The sequence below is a fragment of the Nicotiana tabacum genome, chromosome 21, assembly GCF_000715075.1.
Source record: "Nicotiana tabacum cultivar K326 chromosome 21, ASM71507v2, whole genome shotgun sequence".
NCBI lineage: Eukaryota > Viridiplantae > Streptophyta > Magnoliopsida > Solanales > Solanaceae > Nicotiana > Nicotiana tabacum.
This window is the reverse complement of record NC_134100.1, coordinates 41,492,066-41,501,999: the sequence shown is the minus strand read 5'-3', so window position 1 is coordinate 41,501,999 and position 9,934 is coordinate 41,492,066. Positions and strand designations below refer to the sequence as shown.

Genomic DNA, 9,934 nt, shown 5'->3' with positions numbered 1-9,934 from the left:
CAATATGAATAAAATTTTAGCTTCTTCTTATTTATTGGAGTCAAATGATTTATGGCATATTCGTTTAGGACATGTCAATTACAAAACCTTACGGAAGTTAATTAAGTTAGAAGTATTGCCTAAATTTGAGTGTAATAAATCAAAATGTCAAATATGTGTTGAGTCTAAGTTTGTAAAACATCCTTATAAGTCTATTGAAAGGAATTCAAATCCTTTAGACTTAATTCATACTGACATTTGTGATATGAAGTCGACACCATCTCGAGGTGGGAAAAAGTATTTTATTACATTTATTGACGATTGCACTCTATATTGTTATGTTTATTTGCTTAATAGTAAGGATGAAGCAATTGAAGTATTTAAGCAATACAAGAATGAAGTGGAGAATCGATTGAAAAAAAAGATCAAAATGATTAGAAGTGATCGGGGTGGAGAATATGAATTTCCGTTTGCAGAAATATGTTCGGAATATGGAATTATCTATCAAACTACTCCACCTTACCTACCTCAATCCAATGGAATTGTGGAAAGGAAAAATCGGACATTAAAGGAAATGATGAATTCTTTATTAATAAGTTCCGGATTACCGCAGAGTTTGTGGGGCGAAGCTATCCTTACAGCTAACCGAATACTCAACAGAGTACCCCACAGTAAAACGCAATCTATTCTATATGAAAAATGAAAAGGAAGAAAATCCAACTTGAAATATTTCAAAGTGTGGGAGTGTCTAGCAAAGGTACAAGTTCCTTTACCTAAAAAGTTTAAAATCGGACCAAAAACTGTTGATTACGTTTTCATTGGATATGCTACAAACAGTAAAGCATGTCGGTTTTTGGTTCATAAATCCGATAATCCCGAAATTCACGTTAATACGGTAATGGAATCAGATAATACTGAATTCTTTGAAAGCATCTATCCTTATAAAACTGAATGTGAGTCGTTAAGTGAAAGACCTAAACGATCTCGGAAAGAACCAAAGGAAAATACTCCAAGTATAGAAGATCCAAGGCGGTAGCAAATGTCAAAGAACATCTACTTCCTTTGGACCAGATTTTGTGACATTCTTGCTTGAAAATGAGCCTCAAACTTTTAAAGCAGCTATGTCATCTTCTGATTCAACATTTTGGAAAGAGGCAGTCAATAGTGAGATTCAATCAATTTTGGATAACCATACATCGGAATTGGTAGATCTTCCTTCGGGAAATAAGCCTTTAGGTTCGAAATAGATCTTTAAACGGAAAGTGAAAGCTGATGGCACTATTGACAAATATAAGGCAAGACTTGTTGTCAAAGGTCATAAACAAAAGGAAGGCCTTGATTACTTTGACACTTACTCGCCAGTAACGAGGATAACATCTATTAGGGTGTTAGTGTCACTAGCGGCCGTGTATGGTCTTGAAATCCATCAAATGGATGTTAAAACAGCTTTCTTAAATGGAGAATTAGAGGAAGAGATTTACATGGAACAACCTGAGGGTTTTGTGGTTCCTAGTAAAGAAAAGAAAGTGTGCAAACTTGTTAAGTCGCTTTATGGACTTAAACAAGCACCAAAACAATGGCATGCCAAATTTGACCAAACAATGTTGACAAGTGGGTTTAAAATCAATGAGTGCGACAAATGTGTTTACATTAAAAATAATCCAGGTCATGAAGTCATTGTTTGTTTATATGTTGAAGACATGTTGATAATGAGCAAAAACATGGCAGATATAAATGCTACTAAGCGCATGTTGGCTAGCAAATTTGATATGAAAGACTTAGGAGTTGCTGATGTGATCTTAGGAATCAGAATTCACAAGACTCCACAAGGTCTAGCATTATCACAGTCTCACTACATTGAAAAGGTACTTGACAAGTTCAAGTATTTGGATTTCAAAATTGCCAAGACTCCAATTGACGTGAGTTATGCACTTCAAAAGAATGAAGGTGAAAGTGACTCACAACTGGACTATGCAAGAGTATTGGAAAGTTTGATGTATATCATGAATTGTACGCGACCAGATATAGCATGTGCTATTAGTAAACTGAGTCAGTTTACAAGTAATCCCAATCACATACATTGGATGGCAATGAAACGAGTTTTGGGGTATCTCAAACATACCCAAAATTACGCTTTGCATTATAACAAATATCCCTCCGTGATCGAGGGATATAGTGATGCAAATTGGATCACTGGATCATCTGAAGTTAAATCCACGAGTGGATATGTTTTCACAATTGGGGGTGGAGCAGTGTCTTGGAAATCATCCAAACAAACATGCATCGCCCGTTCTACAATGGAATCTGAATTCATAGCTTTAGATAAGGCCGTTGAAGAAGCTGAATGGCTCCAGAATTTCTTAGAAGATATTCCATTTTGGCCCAAACCTTTGGCACCTATTTGTATACATTGTGATAGTCAAGCGGCAATAGGCAGGGCAGGGAGCGTTATGTATAACAAAAAATCTCGTCATATACGACGGAGACGCAATATCGTTAGACGACTACTCTCTAGTGGTGTTATCACAATTGACTACGTAAAGTCAAGAGATAACGTGTCGGAACCACTTACAAAAGGCCTATCTAGAGAGGCAGTTGAAAGATCATCAAAGGGAATGGGGTTAAGGTCTAGGACAAGTCATCATGGCGGTAACTCTACCTAGCAGATTGGAGATCCCACGAGCTAGGTTCAAAGAGATCAAACAAAGTTATGAATGACGGTTCAACATTGTCAAATAACTCAACCCATTTTCGTGATGAAGACAATGTTCAGAAATCGAGGTAAAGCATTAAGGCTTTTTGACGAGTCAACAAAGCTTAAAGGTCTTTTAATGATTTGCTAAGTCTCGCAGGATATGACCAGATAGTGTGTCTATAGGATCACACATTTAGAAATTACCTATGTGAGTGTGAAGTGTAAGCCGCTTCAAGGGGAATGAAAGTAAAGGCCCATTTTCTAAGTACTCATGAAACCAGGCGGTGTTCATGGCTGAAACGAATACAACCGTGAGAACCATAGATGGTTAAGGATTGATTGTGTGACTTATGTTGTCTAGGTATACAATAAAGCTCGACGGTTCAAAGATATCAAATCTACCGATTGACCGAGTATATCCGATATAAGTTCACTACGGAAAGTTCAAAGGGAACTTACTTATACAGATTTATTACATTATTTTCCCAGGTTTTTAGATTTCATAAAGCATACCAACTTGAAGTGTTTTATCGGGTGGAATTTGAAGCATGGAAAAGGCTGCCCTGCTATTATTCTGAAGAAACCTGTACAAGTAGTCTATAGTGTAGCGGGCAAACCAACCTTTATTTGCTTTGAGAATGGTTCTTCCTAACACAAAAACTGTTCCTCTGTCAGCAGCTGCATCTATCTTTTGTTTTTCGGTAGTAGACTCAGCTTGGTCTTGGAGTTTTGTGATCATCAAAGTAACAAAGTCATCTCCTTCCATGCTCTGAGAATCCTTATATCCAAACTGAATCAAACACCGATAGACCCCATCAACTGATCCCAGCTTCCCCACATTGAAACGTTCCTCTAGCAGGACAGTTTTAACGGGAAGAGTTGTAACAGTGACAATTACCATGACTTGTCGAACAGAATTTGTGTGCTGAATATAGTGCCGGATAATGGGTGGAATGCCATTGACGAGATGGGTGAAAAAGAAGCAAATTCCTGGCGCTCTATAGCTTGATAGCATTTGGTTCAGCTCAGGTAAACTCATCTTTCTATCTGCTTCGTACTCATTTTTCTTACTCCTTCCATATGTCCAAGATAACATGATGGTCAAGAAGAAAGCAGAAATAGCAAATGGTACCCAGCCTCCTTGTGGTATTTTATTGAGTAACGATGTCATGAAACAACCTTCAATTATTGTATAGGGAAAGAAAAATCACAAAATGAGAATGATATTTGTCTTCCATATGAGTAGCATCACCAATGTTGTCAAGAATGTAGTTATGATCATGACCCAAATTACCACCACCCCTGTATTTGAAGTAGGAAAAGTTAGTAACATATTATTCGGACTGATAGCATAAAAGATTTTTTGTACTAATAATCTAGTTATTATTTACCATTTTTATCAATCCATGCTTGCTATAGAAAGTTACCTATCATTGGTTATTAACTAACCTGAAGATAGTATTGAAAATTCGACCAGAAAATGCTTACCATAGGCATTTGCTAGTTCGACACCACCTTTAAATCCAAGAACGAGAGTAACACAAAGAATCATGAGGATGTAGTTTATTTCTGGGGAATAGATTTGTCCTTCATGCTTGGATGAAGTATGTATAATGTTCACTCGAGGGAAACATCGAAGAGCAAGTGATTGCTTTACAATGGAAAAACTTGCTGATATCATGGACTGGCTAGCAACTATGGCTGCTAGGGTCGAGATTACAAACATCGGCCAGTATACAGATTTTGGTAGGGAACTGTAATAGGGGTTGTTGATGTTTTCTGGATACCTCACCAGATAAGCTGTTTCACCAGCATAGCTGAGAACTAGGGATGGATAAACCACAAAAGAAAACGCCAACTGCAAGACTCATTGCCATCAATCAGATTAACATTCGTAATGATAAGATTTTAGAGTTCTTAATTAATTTGTTCCTTAATTACCTGAATTGCTCTTTTATTGAAATGACCTAAATCAGCAAACATGGCTTCTGCTCCTGCATATCAGTTTAAAACATGCGTGTTGGAAATGAACTTCTCCTTTCTTTTATTTCAAATGCTTTTATATATTTTTGTTTTTCCTCAAAGGAGTTACAAAGTTAAACCTGTAATGCTTAGAAATACTGCACCGAGAAGATTCCAAGCTGTCTTTCCATTTCTTGAAACAAATTTCACAATATAGTGTGGAGAAAGAGCTTTAAGAACGGATGGATAGTACTTGGAAATATTGTAGATACCGACTGAAACATTGGTAGCAAACCACAATAACATTATTGGAGTAAAGCAGAAGCTAACTTTGCTTGTTCTACAACGTTGAAAAGTGAAAAGGGCAATTAGCATAATCAGAGACATGAAAACCACATGATCTGCAGCCAATAGAACTTACCGTTAAACCTTGCAATTAGGTGAGTAAATGGAAGGAAATATTATGAACTTGCGATAGAACTGTCTTCTTAAAATAATATCAATTTTACCTTGTGTTATCTTGGGAGAGAGAGATTGAATTCCTTGGAGGGCTGAGAGAACTGATATATATAGTAGAAAGCAACATTGATATAGCAAGTGTATGCACATGAGGCAGAGAAAGGAAACATAACTTGGAGACAAAAAGAAAGGCAGAATGTTACCACAAGTAGCAGGAGTGAGAGCTCCATCACCAATGACCATACAAGTTCCAAGCAAAACAACAAAAGTCAGAAAACTTTGAGCTGCAGAACTTCTCTCCAGGAACTTCTTAGTTTTTGAACACAGAGGACTTCCACTCTCGGCCTGGCTGTAATATGCCATACCCTCATCAGAATCCATCCGAACTCTGTGGAAAGTAAGTTTGCTTCGAAGATTGATATGGCGACAAAGATATGAATAGAGAGCAAAAGTACCGCCTTCTCCATGATCATTAGCATGGAGGACGATGAAGACATATTTGACTAACACGAGCAACGTTAAAGTCCAAAAGATTAGGCTGAATGTTCCAAGTAGATCATCTTCAGTTAGATTTGTCAGCGAGTAGAGGAAAAGACGTTGACCGGAGAAGTTCCTAGGTCTCCATATACAACCCCAAGAGATTGGTAAGCCAACAGCAATGTCTGCACAGCTGGATATTTCTGAGAAAAATAATCAAAATCTCAGTTTGCTCATGAATGAGTTGCAAGTCTTAAGTAGAGTTCTGTCTAACTTTGCATAACGTAGTAACATAAAATGAAGGTATTAGATTCTGTTGCTTTCAAGTTGCAATTCCTTGAACTTTATACTGGTGGAGATTTCTTTTGGAATATATCGATATATTATTTTTATAATAGTGGTGTCTGGGGAAGCTTGTGCACTCGTTGATTATTCCACTAGATACCTCGTACCTCCTACCAACATAGGTATTGTATAATTCATCCTAGCGTTTATTATCTTTACTAGGATTGCAACCTTAGTCACACATGGTTTTTACTTACTTCATTGACCAGATTCTTTGGTTTGTTGGAAGATTGAAGATGAAACAGTAAAGATTACCTTAGCTTTGGTTAAGGGAAGCTGGTAAGTCTGTATAATATTCATGTTTGTTTCCATGGAAGCTGCCACTACTGGTTCTGGTACAATTCTCCTGCTGCTGTTGTTACAAAATTCAACACGATTGCTATCTCCAATAATGATTCCATTTTCAACATCATACTTCTTTTCGCTGGAATAGTTGCTTTTTTGCATCCTTCATGATTTAAATGCAGACAGTATAGTTTAGAAGTTGTTTCATTCTTATATCATACTATATTAAAAGCCTCAAGCTGGCACTGTCCTGTTTGGTTGATCCTTCATTGATCCTCAAAATAAAATAAAGAGTATATCTAGTGCTGCTAAATTTAAAACCACAAGTTGCAGGAGACGGAGCAGGTAAATAAAGACATCATCATATATGCTTTAGCAGTAGCTCCACTTAGTTGCATACAAATTCATTTCGTCATCCCCCTTATAATTTGCAAACTGGGATATGAACCGTAATTTTTTTGAACTTTATCTTGTTGACATAATCCATTTCATTTTCCTCTATATAAATTAAAGGAATGGCTGTTGATACACACTTACATATAACCAGAAACTTCTAGAGATCCTATCTCTGTTGTTGCTTTGCTGGGATGAACCTTATCTAGTTAAGTAAATCAAGCTTAATTTTCTAATGATGGTGGTGTCAAGTCCAGCGCTTGCACGTATCTTGACTAATTCGTATATGCTACCTTCTACCAGCATAAATGTCGGTAACTCTCTCAACCAAGGATTAGACCTATGAGAAGAAATCACCTACTAGTTTTTGTCTCCGATAGGATTTGAAACTGAGACCTCATGGTTCTCCCGACTTCATTGACGATCACACCCTTGGGTATAAATCAAGCTAAAAATTTTGGAGAGTAAAGTACGAGGATGGATAAAAGAGGAAGTTGATGACAACAAAAACTAGTCGAACTGTACTAAATCCTCTTATTGAAAAGTTAAGCTTGATAAATGAACAAAAGAGCATATGAACTTGTATAGAATGTTTGCTATGTTTATGTTATTTTTGACAGTAAAATTAACCAAGCACGTGAGAGTCTAGTACACGATATATACTAGAGTGTCAATGTGTGTTTGTGTAAGTACACACACATCTGTAGACTGTACACGGACGACGTAGGTATTACCGAAAGTGGCTAGTGAGAGTACTACAAGAAAACTAAGTTCTTATGGCGGTTATTTTTACATATAATGGTGGTCCTGAACCGCCGTAACACACATCAACGGCGGCTTTTGAAAGCGCCACAATCCAGTCCGCCAAAATTATATTATGGCTGTTCCAACAAACCGCCGTAATAACATTAGAAAACCGCCATATTATAATATGATTAATACGGTTTTTTGTGTTGCTTATTCCGAACCGCCGTAGTTGCATAAAAAATTGTAATTGACTAATTTAAGCCCCAATATGTTAAAATTGCAGTATTGCAATTCCATAATGTTCACAATTTATTTTTTTCACATGTACAATCCTATTTATTGAATGTGATGCATTGAAACTTCCATAACACTTCATAATAATTTTAACCCAATATAGAAGATTAAATAAGCAAAATATTCATTATATAAAGGCAAATTACATAAGTTGCCACCTGGCCTATGGCCCAAATCCCCCTTACACACTTTCTATGGACGATAATAATATTACACACGCAACCTTTCTAAAGTGTATCTAGTACATACCTCCTTTGACTAGGTCTAAGCGCGTGTAATGCAAAACGATAGAAGTGCGTGGACAGTAGAAGCAGACAATTTCTTACTTAAATCAATAGCCAGAAACAAATCCCAACGGCCATTTTTAAGCAAATAAAAGGGCCCTCAACTCATTTCTTCTCAAATTGGACCCGTATTCACCTTCATCTTCCTCCTTGAAAGCTCGAAGTTGCAGAAAATTTCTTTTTCTTGACATCTTCTTATGTGTGTTTTTTGTTGCCAATATTACAATCTTCTTCTACTTCTTCCTTCTCTTTTTCGACATTAGGGTTCAATTTCTATGTTTGAATTTTAGGGTTAGGGGAAATACATAATCTAAGACAAATTTGTTATTGTGGTGAAAAAGTTATGGTGATACAGCCATGGAGTGTTGATAATCCTAGTCGTCGATTTTACTGATGTCCATTTTATGAGGTAAATATCAATAGTACTTTTATAATCGATTTTATATTCCTTAATAATTTTTTCTCTTCAATTTTCAGAGGGGCAGTCGCTCGGCATGTAATTTCTTTGTGTGGTTTGATCCCCCAACTCCAGAACACTTGAAAATTGTGATATTGGGGCTGCTTAAGAAGAAGAGGGCATTTGATGCATTATTGAAGGAAAATAGAAATCAAAGAAATTGGAGGAGAGTGTGTGTGCTGATTTTAATTGTAATTGTAATTGTATTGAAGTTGATTGTGTTTGGTAGTTCTAAAGATTGCTATATAATGTAGGAAAATGAATGAAGCTTTTTGGTGGATTTTGTATCCCTTTGTTAGAAAAGAATGAAATTTTTTGCAACTGTTAATGTTGTTTGGTTTGTGGTTGTTGTTATGTGAGCTGAAAATGCAGATAATATACTGCTTACACAGTTAAATAGTGGTTGAAATTTCTGCCTGAAATACAGCTCAAATGCTGAAATACTAAAGTAGTAACACTAAAGAGATGAATCTGCACAGAAATTTTCAATTTAAAACACATATCATCATAGACTAAAGGTTTTCATTACAGTCACCTAATAGCAGCCCGCCTTAACAAAAATATAGGTTGACATCTTAACAGCATACCAAAATAACAACAGCCTGCCTTAACAAAATAACAACATTGAATACACTACTTAATAACAGTTCCAAAATAACCTAACAACAGTTCTAAAATAACTTAACAGTCACAATAACAACATTCAATAAACAACTACATATAGTTGTTCTTGGATGGCTGGGATGATGAACTTGCTTGACTTAGATTGGAATGTGATGCAGCAGTTCTGGAATGGGATGCAGCAGTTCTTTCAAGTTGTCTTCTAATAATGACTGGTCTACCATTCCATTTTACTCCACTTGTTGGCTTGTAGGCACATTCACGAATATCTGCTGAGGACCTCTTTTCACCACCAGACTGCCAAAATAGAAAATATTTAGTAAAGTAGTTAAACGAAACAAGATATAAAATTAAGTTTGAAGTACTTATAGAAAAACTTATGAACCCACTGCTTGATTGAAACAGTCAAAACCCAGAATTTTTAGTTCCTCTTCCACTACCTCTACCAGTCCCTCTTCCTATTCCAGGGGGCAGAAGTAATTGAAGTTGAGGGTGTATTACTTCTTCTACCTCTACCAGTTCCTCTTCCTCTGCCAGCAGCAGCAATGGCAGAAGTAGTTGAAGTTGAAGCTCTAGGAGCAGTTGTTCTTGTTCCTTTTCTTCTGCCTCTTCCTCCATATCATTCTCTATAAGAAGCATTTGCAGGAGTAGAATCTGCAAGCCTTGGTTTCTCGGGGAAGCTCCTTTTGTTGTGTCCATAGCCACCACAGTTTGAACATGTCATCTCCATACCCCTTCTTGAGAGCTTTCCAGACTTAGGATGTTCAGTTTCTTCTCTTCTTCTTTGGTCTGTCAGGCATCTTTTTAATTGGTGGGGGTTCAATTGGTGGATTGGTAGATATTGGCCACATCTGCATGTTTGGTACATGCTGGATAAATGTTGAATATGCCTTCAGATAAGTGGATTTGTGGTACCAGTGAGATATGTAGTTAATT

At 36.7% G+C, this 9,934-nt stretch overlaps 1 pseudogene; it reads right to left on the bottom strand.

The window, feature by feature from the left end:
- Nucleotides 1–3,112: 3,112 nt before the first annotated feature.
- LOC107823044 (potassium transporter 26-like) lies at nt 3,113–9,697 on the bottom strand (annotated as a pseudogene).
- Between the last annotated feature and the right edge of the window lie 237 nt (nt 9,698–9,934).